At 42.5% G+C, this 10,754-nt stretch overlaps 1 long non-coding RNA gene across 1 annotated transcript; it reads right to left on the reverse strand.

The window, feature by feature from the left end:
- Positions 1-1,479: 1,479 nt before the first annotated feature.
- On the reverse strand, positions 1,480-10,289 carry LOC134204799 (uncharacterized). Its single transcript, XR_009977982.1, has 4 exons — positions 10,082-10,289; positions 9,889-10,002; positions 9,503-9,611; positions 1,480-1,741 (listed from the first exon to the last, which is right to left on the reverse strand). It is a non-coding gene; the product is annotated as an uncharacterized LOC134204799 (long non-coding RNA).
- Positions 10,290-10,754: the final 465 nt, after the last annotated feature.

Raw genomic sequence — 10,754 nt, forward strand, 5'->3', positions numbered from 1 at the left:
AGAGATGGGCAAAACAGCTCATTGCAGTGAGCGGATCTGATCCGTTCAGCTCATTGAAAAGAGTCAGCTCCTTGGATCAGCTCTTCAGTTCTTTAATGCTACATATATTAAAACATACTTGTTAATATTATTATTGTAATTATTGTTCAAAAATTTGAAAAATTTATGTCATTCATTGGGTCGTATGAATAAAAAGTAGCAAAACTCAACGCTTGTAGTATCTACTCAAAAATAAAGTCCACAGAGAATACTACATGTTTGATATGAATAAAAACATTTTCGAACTTATGGCATATGCTACATTCGAACTTAGCCTTTACTACAGTTTACTACCATTTACTACACGGAGAAACGTCAAAACAAAATAGACCCCGTGATGACGATGATGATTTCATCATTTTTTTGCGGCTAATCAACAAAAAACATGTCTGTTTTGTTTGTTTTCCCTAAATTGGACTTCTATTTTCAAGAACAAAGCCGATTCGCTTCGATTCTGATGAATAATGTGCATTTGAAACATGAGTAGCAACGTCTTGAGCAGACTACAAGAAATCAGTAGTAAACTCTTGTTTTATTCATACCGAATCAGTTGTTTGAAGTATGTTCGAAATGTGTAGTAAAGTCTCTTTTATTCATACGAACATGTTCCACAAGTGACGTTTACTACTGAAAATGTAGTAAAGTTGAACTTACTACTTTTTATTCATACGACCCATTAATTTATTCATTCATTCATCATTCATCTATTTACCTCACTTTGAAATTTTTAAAATGTTGAGCTACAGTGGGGTAATAATTTCTATTGAAAACCCGACAATTTTAAACTTATAACATTTATTACGCTTTTTCTGACCGTCTAGTTTTTAGATTATTTAGAGTTCATTTAGAACCATCACATTTATTTCTATACAAAAACAAACTCAACATTTTTTTCTATTCATAATTCTAAGTTACATTTTGTTGATAACGTTTCTCAAATCGTTAATTTGAATAATTCAGTCCCTAATCTCTGATATGTATATGAACCATATCACGTGTCATAAGTTTTCTCTTCATACTGGGTGCAGTAAATCAATGCCTTGTTTGCGCGCGCTTCTAACCCTTCTAACCATGCGTAATTCTAGACCAACATTTGAAAAGGGCGTAACAGCCAAAATTTATTCCTTCTGATTCCTCGTCTACATATATAGCTACACAGCAAAAACAGTTGTTGAATATTACATTCGAAACAGATGCACATAGGCTATTCCATCAGTGCTGTGATATTACACTCTTTCGATGTACTCGAAGGCTTACTGTGTAATACACAGAAGCAGTGTAATTTATTTCGACGTAATACAATAAACGACGTAATCCGAGCAATGTAAAATAATGTGATGTAAAATAGTGCCTGGAAATCTCAATTGAGTGTTTTATAGAAATTTTCTTTCATAAATAGAATTATCCTTAAATTTGTATCATATCAATAATTTTATTATAAATGTATACTCTAATTTTTTTGTCTATATCCTGTCTATATTTAAATAAACATTAAAAACGCTTATATTAAATTGACGGTAACGGTTTTAGCACACCAACGCGCAACCACGGTTCCATTCTGCTACAGCAGCATATTGATATTTGGAAGTTTTTGGGATTGGTGATAGTCAGGACTTTTGTATACGGACGCGCCAATTCACCGTCAATTGTCCTGCGATGCTGGGTAAATCGCATAGCATGTCTCGGTCAGGGCATCGCAAATCTACAAGCAAGAATAGTTGATTACAGTTAAACTGGATTTGGATTTTAGGATTCCGGAGGGAACCTTTTGATAATTTCGAAGAGAATTCCGGGGAGAACCTCCAGGATTCTAGAAGGAATAGTTTTGAAATTCCAGTGGAATTCTTTTAGGATGACGGAGGAAATGCATTTAGGATGCCGGATGGAATTCGTTTAAAATCCCGGAATAAATCCTTTTAGGATGCTGAAAAGAATCCTGTTGGAGTTTCGAATGGAATCCTTCTGATTGTTGAAAATGAATACTCTTGTGATTTCAAAAGAAATGCTACTGAAATTTCAAAGGAAATGATTCTGAGATTCCAAAGGGGTTACTTTTCGAGAATTCATCCAGATTTTGCTTCAGTTATTCCTTTCGATTTTTTTACCTAGAAATTCGTTCGGGATTATGGCCACCTTACACCTCGGGAAAATTTTCCGCCGGATTTTGAACCCCGTGCATTTTAAATGGGGCTGGGAACATCGCATATGCAAAAATGCATGGGGAAAAAATCCGGGGACCAAATTCCCGAGGTGTGAGGCTGCCTTTACCTTCAAGAATTCACCTGGAATTATTCCAGGAATACCTTAAAGAATTCTTTCTGGAATTCCTCCAGGTTTTTTCCCGAGATTTGTGAACTCATTCGGAAAGTTCTCCAGGAATTACTTCAGAAGTTCCTCCTGGAATTCAATTAGTAATTCGATCAAACATCCCTTCAAGCATTTCTTCAGAAATTATTTAGATTTTTTCCAAAAATTTTCACGGTTGTTCTTTCAGCAATTCCTTTGTGATTTTTTACAGGTATTTCTTTTAGGATTCCTCCACAATTTTGTTCGCCAATGGATTATACGGGAATCCTTTCGGGATTCCGACGGGAATCCTTTCGGGATTCCGACGGGAATCCTTTCGGGATTCCGACGGGAATCCTTTCGGGATTCCGACGGGAATCCTTTCGGGATTCCGACGGGAATCCTTTCGGGATTCCGATTGAATCCTTTCGGATTCCGACGGAATCCTTTCTGGATTCCTGACGGAACTTTCGATTCCGACGGAATCCTTTCGGGATTCCGACGGAATCCTTTCGGGATTCCGACGGAATCCTTTCGACCTGACGGAATCCTTTCGGGATTCCGACGGGAATCCTTTCGGGATTCCGACGGAATCCTTTCGGGATTTCGACGGGAATCCTTTCGGACCTGACGGAATCCTTTTCGGGATTCCGAGCAGGAATCGATTCCGACGGAATCCTTCGGGATTCCGACGGAATCCTTTCAGGATTCCGACGGAATCCTTTCAGGGATTCCGACGGAATCCTTTCAGGGATTCCGACGGGAATCCTTCGGGATTCCGACGGGAACTTCGGGATTCCGACGGAATCCTTTCGGATTCCGACGGAATCCTTTCGATTCCGACAGGAATCGCTCTTCGATCTGACGGAACTCTTCGATTCCGACGGAATCCTTTCGGGATTCCGACGGAACTTTCTGGATTCCGACGGAATCCTTTCGGGATTCCGACGGGAATCGTTTCAGTATTTCGACAGGAATCCTTTCGGGATTCCTGACGGAATCCTTTCGGGATTCCGACGGGAATCCTTTCGATTCCGACGGAATCCTTTCGATTCCGACGGAATCCTTTCGATTCCGACGGGAATCCGGATTCCGACGGAATCCTTTCGATTCCTGACGGAATCCTTTCGGGATTCCGACGGAATCCTTTCGGGATTCCGACGGAATCCTTTCGATTCCGACGGAATCCTTTCGATTCCGACGGAATCCTTTCGATTCCGACGGAACTCCTTTCGACCTGACGGAATCCTTTCTGATTCCGACGGAATCCTTTCGATTCCGACGGAATCCTTTCGGGATTCCGACGGAATCCTTTTCGGGATTCCGACAGGAACTTTCTGGATTCCAACGGAATCCTTTCGGGATGCCGACGGGAACTTTCGATTCCGACGGGAATCCTTTCGATTCCGACGGGAACTTTCGGGATTTCGACTGACGGTACCATTTAGGATCTTACGGGAATTCTTTTGGGATTTCAATAGGAAGGTCTTTCGGTATTTTAACGAGAATTCTTTCGGAATTCCGACGGGAGTATTCTCGTCAGAGTTCCAAGAGAATTCCCTTCGGAATCCCAAAATAATTCCCGTTGGAATACTAAAAGGATTCCCGTCGGAGTCTCGAAAATATTTCCGTCGAAATTTCAAAAGGTATTTCAGTAGATTCCAAAGAGGGGTTCTTTAGGGATTCATACGGAAGTTTTTAAGGGATTCCAACGGGAGCTCTTTAGGGATTCCAACGGAAGTTTTTTTAGGGATTGCAACGGAAGTTCTTTAGGGATTCTAAACCTTGAGAAATTCCGACGGAAATAAATGAAAGATTACAACAGAAAGCCTAGAGGGATTCAGACGGAAATCCTTGAGAGATTCCGAAGAAAATCCTTGAGAGATTCCAACGGGAATCCTTTAGGGGTTCCAATGGGAATCTTTTAGGGGTTCCAATGGGAATCTTTTAGGGGTTCCGACGGGAATCCTCTAGGGTTTCCAACGGGAATCCTCTAGGGTTTCCAACGGGAATCCTCTAGGGTTTCCAACGGGAATCCTTTAGGGGTTTCAACGGAAATCCTTTTGGCAAACATGAATCGTTCGAATGGAAATCCTTTCTGGGTTTCAATGGGAATGTTTTATGAATTCCAACTGGAATCGTTAAGGAATTTTAACGGAAATCCTTTAGGTTACGCATGTTTATCAAAAGGCCTTAACTCCATGGTTTACTTGAATGATCTAAACATATTCTGAAAACGAATTCTATCATTGGCATCACTAGAGCAAGTTGAATGAAAATAAAACCTTTGGAATACCCTACCGCAACATTCATGTTTGCCAAAAATACTACGCCTCGAAATACATCAGATCTTTCGTGGAACAATATACTCAAATACAACCTGGAGATCACCACTGCAGACAGAATCACAAATCGACCTGATTGATGGACGGCACTTCTCCGACATTATCGACGTCAGGAAATATAGTGACGCTAACATCGACTCTGACCACTATCTGGTGATGGTGAAACTGCGCCCAAAACTATCCGTCATCAACAATGTTCGGTACCGACGACCGCCGCGGTACGGCCTAGAGCGACTGAAGCAACCTGATGTCGCCACTGCATACGCGCAGTATCTTGAGGCAGCGTTGCCGGAAGAGGTGAGCCTGATGGGCACCTCTTGAGGACTGCTGGAATACAGTCAAAGCAGCCATTATCGACGCAGCGGAGAACAACGTCGGGTATATGGGTCGAAGTTGACGGAACGATTGGTTCGATGAAGAGTGCAGACAGATTCTGGAGGAGAAGGACGCAGCGCGGGCGGTCGCGCTGCAGCAAGGTACCCGGCAGAACGTGGAACGTTATAGACGGAAGCGGAGACAGCAGACCCGCCTTTCTCAGGAGAAGAAACGCCGCCTGGAAGAAGTGGAGTGCGAGGAGATGGAACAGCTGTGCCGTTCTCAAGAAACACGCAAGTTCTACCAGAAGCTCAACGCATCCCGCAAAGGCTGGTAAGGATGGTATCGGAGCTGAGCTCATCAAGATGGGCCCGGAAAAGCTAGCCACTTGCCTGCACAAATTGAAAGTCAGAATCTGGGAAACCGAACAGGAGTGGAAGGAAGGGGTTATATGCGGCATCTACAAGAAAGGCGACAAGCTGGAGTGTGAGAAATTTCGAGCGATCACCATCCTTAATGCCGCCTACAAAGTGATATCCTAGATCATCTTTCGTCGTCTGTCACCATTAGTGAATGTGCTCGTGGGAAGTTATCAAGCCGGCTTCGTTGACGGCCGCTCGACAACGGACCAGATTTTTACTGCACGGCAAATCCTTCAAAAATGCCGTGAATACCAGGTCCCAACGCACCATCTGATCGTTGATTTCAAGGTGGCATACGACAGTATAGACCGCGTAGAGCTATTGAAAATTGGGGACGAGAATAGCTTCCCTGGGAAGCTTACCAGACTGATCAAAGCAACGGTGGATGGTGTGCAAAACTGTGTGAAGATTTCGGGCGAACTCCAGTTCGTTCGAATCCCGCCTGAGACTAAGACAAGGTGATGGACTTTCGTGCCTGTTGTTCAAGCGCTAGAAGGTGTCATGCGAAGAGCCGGGTGAAACAGCCGGGGTACGGTTTTCAACAGATCCAGTCTATTTATTTGTTTCGCGGATGACATGGGTATTGTCGGCCGAACATTTGCCAAGGTGGCAGAACTGTACACCTGCTTGAAACGTGAAGCAACAAAAGTTGGACTGGTGGTGAATGCGTCAAAGACGAAGTACATACTTGTGGGCGGAACCAAGCGCGACAGGGCCCGCCTGGGAAGCAGTGTTACGATAGACGGGGATACCTTCGAGGTGGTCGTTAAAATGTGTCATGTACAAGACGTTTGTAAGACCGGTTGTCCTCTACGGACATGAAACATGGACAATGCTCGAGGAGGACGAGTATTCGGAGTATTTGGGAGACGGGTGCTTAGGACCATTTTTAGCAGTGTGCAAGAAGACGGTGTGTGGCGGTGAAGAATGAACCACGAGCTTGCCCAGCTCTACTGCGAACCCAGTATCCAGAAGGTAGCTAAAGCTGGAAGAGTACGATGGGCAGGGCATGTTGCAAGAATGCCGGACAGCAACCCTGCAAAGATGGTGTTCGCTTCCGATTTGGTAGGTACGAGACGGCGTGGAGCGCAGCGAGCGAGATGGGCAGACCAGGTGCAAAACGACGTGGTGAGCGTGGGGCGTATTTGTTGGAATATCAGGTAGTGTGAGACGCTTCGCTGTAGATCGAAGATGGATAGGAGGTAGGCGCCAGTTGGTTGTAGTTGCTCTTGGGTAGATTAAGGAATATTATTATGGATGTATTGTAGATACCTATTGTTGAATAAAGAGAACTGCAGCTACTGGCAGAAGTATCAGTCAGTAGCCTGCCGTAGAGTGAGAGGGAACTCTAGTATTTGTTATTCTTGGTGAGGGGGTTCCCTTCTCTTCTGGCCAACAGGTTATGGACCCAGAAACGATTTCCGTTCTCCATCTTAGTGGGATGTTATTGCCGTCGACGTTATCGCAGTGCGGCCGCATAAGTCGCGTGGCGCAGTGGGATCATGGATCAGCCACGTAAGTCTTGGGTAGCGTCGGGCGGAATTCATCAGGAGATTGGAAAGTTCGGTAGGATGCTGGCTGATCAGCAGGAGGAGCGTTGGAGCATTCAGGAGCTGGTCGGCAGAACATCGGAGTCGGGCCACTTGTGCAGGCGCATGTGCTGGAGAGGTTGTCGTACAAACATCGGAGTGGAGGCCTTGCTTTTGGGTAGATTAAGGAATATTGTTATGGATGTATTGTAGATAACACAAAGAGAGCTGTAGCTACTGGCAGAAGTATCAGTCAGTAGCCTGCCGTGGCGTAGAGATGGAACTCTAATTGTTATTCTTTGTGAGGGGGTTCCCTTATCTGGCCAACAGTATTCGAGGATGGAGAGATGCGGCCTCGAACCGTGTATTATGGCGTCAAATTGTAGATTCAGTGTTATCTGTTTAGATAAATGAAATGAATATACTCAAATGCTCACTAGCGCCGCCTTTTGGAAGAAGTACTCATTATATTGAGTGCCGTTTTGTAGTCCTGGACATCCTGAGCAACTTTGCCGAATATAACTTGAGTGTAGGTACATAGGATCTCAAGCTAGAGCCATATTTCACACATATAAGAATATTGCAAGCTACACTAGCGCCACCTATTTGTAAAATTCCTAATCAGTTTTCCGATCACAGGGCAGTCCATTAGAAGATCTTTGGTAGACATCATCTTTACAAATTCCAAATTTGTTCGATAACAATACTTCTATATCGAGTAGTATCTCGAGCAGTCTAAAATATTGATTTCATACATACCGCCACCTAGCGGCCAAGTTCCAAACATAACCTTTTTGAAAAGGTGAAATCAAAATGGGAAGGATTTCCAGATAAAAGCAAAATGTATGGATGTATGTATGTAGTAAGCCACCATCCTTGCTTGAGTCTTGCTCTGCATGCGGTTCCACTTAACAGCAAGATCAAATTTCAATATCTTTTTTTCCAGATAAAAGCAAAATAGGCATAAAAAATCAATGTTTTCCTACCATCTTTTACGAAAACCCCTCCCCGCGTGGTACCCGCTGCCTACAGTAAATCTTAGGTAATGTTCTAAAAGATGATTAAATTATCTTTCGAAACAGCCCAAAAAATCCGGAATTGACCAAACAAGCAATAAGTTATAACAATTTCAATTTGGGGTCAATATGTAGTGCTTGAGGGGGATGTGTTTTAAGTTGTTGAAGAATTTGTTTATCTTGGAACGCTTGTAACATGTGACAACGACGTAAAGCAAAAAGACGTATTGGTGTTGCGAATTACGTTAGCAGTTTAGGTCTACTGCCTTCTACGGATTACGTTAGCAGCTTAGGTCCCGCAACATGCTGACGGAAACAAACTTTGTACTGTATAGAACTATGATTCCACCAGTTGCCCTTTACGGACATGAAGCGTGGACGTTAAAACAAGCGAATTGGAAGGCATTAGGGGTTTTCGAGCGAAAAGTGCTGCGTACAATACTCGGTGGGAAACTATAGATCATGATGTGTGGCGTAAGCTGTATCGAGTGTACAAGACGAAAATATTGTGAATGAATCGTACAAAATACGGCAGACTTTAGTGGGCTGGTAACTTTGTGCGATTTTCGGAAGAAAAAATAGCGAAAACAATGTTCAATAGAACCGGATAGAAGCAAGTGACTACGTGGAAGGCCACGAACATGCAGGATGGAATCGGACTTGGAACCCTAAACGTTTAGGAAAACTTGTGGAACAACGCCCAAGACCGACGATTATTGTGCTCTACAATACGCCTGGCATAGGTGTATCGAAGCTGTAGCTAACTAGGTATCCAAGTATCATAAAAGGATTCGAGTCAGAATCTCAAATGAATTTGTAACAATTCCAAAAAGAAATCTCATCGGAATCTCTACAACATTTCCTTCCGAGTCCCTTAAGGATTCTTCTCGGTTTTGTTTTAAGTACGGATTGTGATCAAGTTCACGGATAATACGTTTTAAACACCAATTGTGAGAAAAATCTCACTACAAAAGGATACTCAATATGCTCCCAAAAAGAATTGCTGTCTGAATTCGTAATGGCTTCCCTTTGGAATCCTAAAAAGATTCCCGTCGGAATCTCAAAGGATTCGGTTCTGAATACAAAAGGATTCCCTTCGGAACTCTTAAAGGATTACCGCCAGAATTCCAAAAGGATTCCCGTCAGAATCTCAAAAAAGATTCCCATCGAAATTTCAAAAAGGATTCCCGTCGGAATCCCAAAATGATTCCCTTTGGACTTCCAAAGTATTATCATCGAAGTCCCCCGTTTTCCGAAGTTTCCCGTCAAAATTCCCGAAGGATTAGCGTTAGAATTCCCAAATGGTTCCAGTTAAAATCCCCAAAAGTGTTCGTGTCGGAATCCCAGAGAATTCTCAAAGGAATTGCTTTTGATAGATAGCATAGCATATCTTGTGCGAATTTAAAAAAAAAAAAACTAGTGTTATTCTCATCGTGATCCGCGGTAGGCTCCTTTGGGAATCCGAGGATTTCTTTTGGGGTTCCTGAAGATTCTCATTTTGATAATTGATCTCTAAATGTAGGTCCAGAGTAAGAAACTTTCGAACTTACATTATTTCCTAGGCTGATGCATAATTCGTGTTTGACCTCGTATTCCGTGTTCCATTTTGCGCAGCGGAATGTCAGTGCCGCTTGGACTTCAATCGATCGTCTGTAGAAGCTACAGCCAAATTTTTTGGACACAGGGTAAAGACTACCTTACACCTTGGGAATTTGATTCGCGGAATTTTTCCCCATGCATTTTTGCATTTGCGATGTTTTCGGGATTTGGGCACGGAAAATCAAAATCCCGGCCCCATTTAAAATGCACGGGGACCAAAATCCGGCAGAAAATTTTCCCGAGGTGTAAGGTAGCCTTAACCACCGGCCATTATCATCAGGACAATGCTAAAATACTCGTAATTCCTCTTGGCTTTGCCCTTGCAGCAATTTATCACCTTTGCAGTGTTTTGTCATCTCATCCAGGAATTCCAGAGGAAGCCACATTTAGTTTTGTCCCCATCCAGGAAGTCGGGAAGATGGCAAGCGACCCATGGCAAATTTGTAGGGAACTGTAACGATGCAATAAGAAATCATTTTCTTTTCAAATCTTGTTCGGAATGCGCTTTCCCGCAAACACCTCATACTCACCTTTAATTTATTGTCCATGGAAGAGGAATCAGATTTGCAATTCCGTTGAAAATCCAGTACGCCACTGTCCACTAATTTGTCTTACTGTCCACTAGCTATTTATAAGTATTCAATTAGTAATTGTTTAGAATAATTTAATAATCTAAATATCACTGCTTCTCTCTTTTTTTGTTTTAAACGGCGTATGACGGCTGCCCGAAACCCCAGATCAACAGCAGTCAAAACAAATTAAGCAGTGATGCCAGAAAAATGCATTATTACCGAATGTGATTTTGGATTGGATTTGTGTAATTTCACACAATGATATTTGACATATAGGTTGCAGCTTTTGCTGTGTATTATTGAATGCAAAGACTTTTTAATATTACACGATTATGATGTAAAGGAAAATAGTAAATCTGTTTCTGCGTGATATTCGAGTGGTGTGATATTACATCCAAAAAGATGTTAATAAACATAGAAATTTTCCCATCACATCGAAATTTTGCTACATCGCTCAGATTACGTTGATGTACATTACAAAAATTTTTGCTGTGTATATATGTAGACAAAGAATCAGAAGGAATAAATTTTGGCTGTTACGCCCTTTTCAAATGTTGGTCTAGAATTGACATTTTCATACAAGCGAGCCCATTCATCTATAAGGCTATCTGACGTTTAATCATCTTTCTCT

Source organism: Armigeres subalbatus, unplaced genomic scaffold, assembly GCF_024139115.2.
Source record: "Armigeres subalbatus isolate Guangzhou_Male unplaced genomic scaffold, GZ_Asu_2 Contig901, whole genome shotgun sequence".
NCBI lineage: Eukaryota > Metazoa > Arthropoda > Insecta > Diptera > Culicidae > Armigeres > Armigeres subalbatus.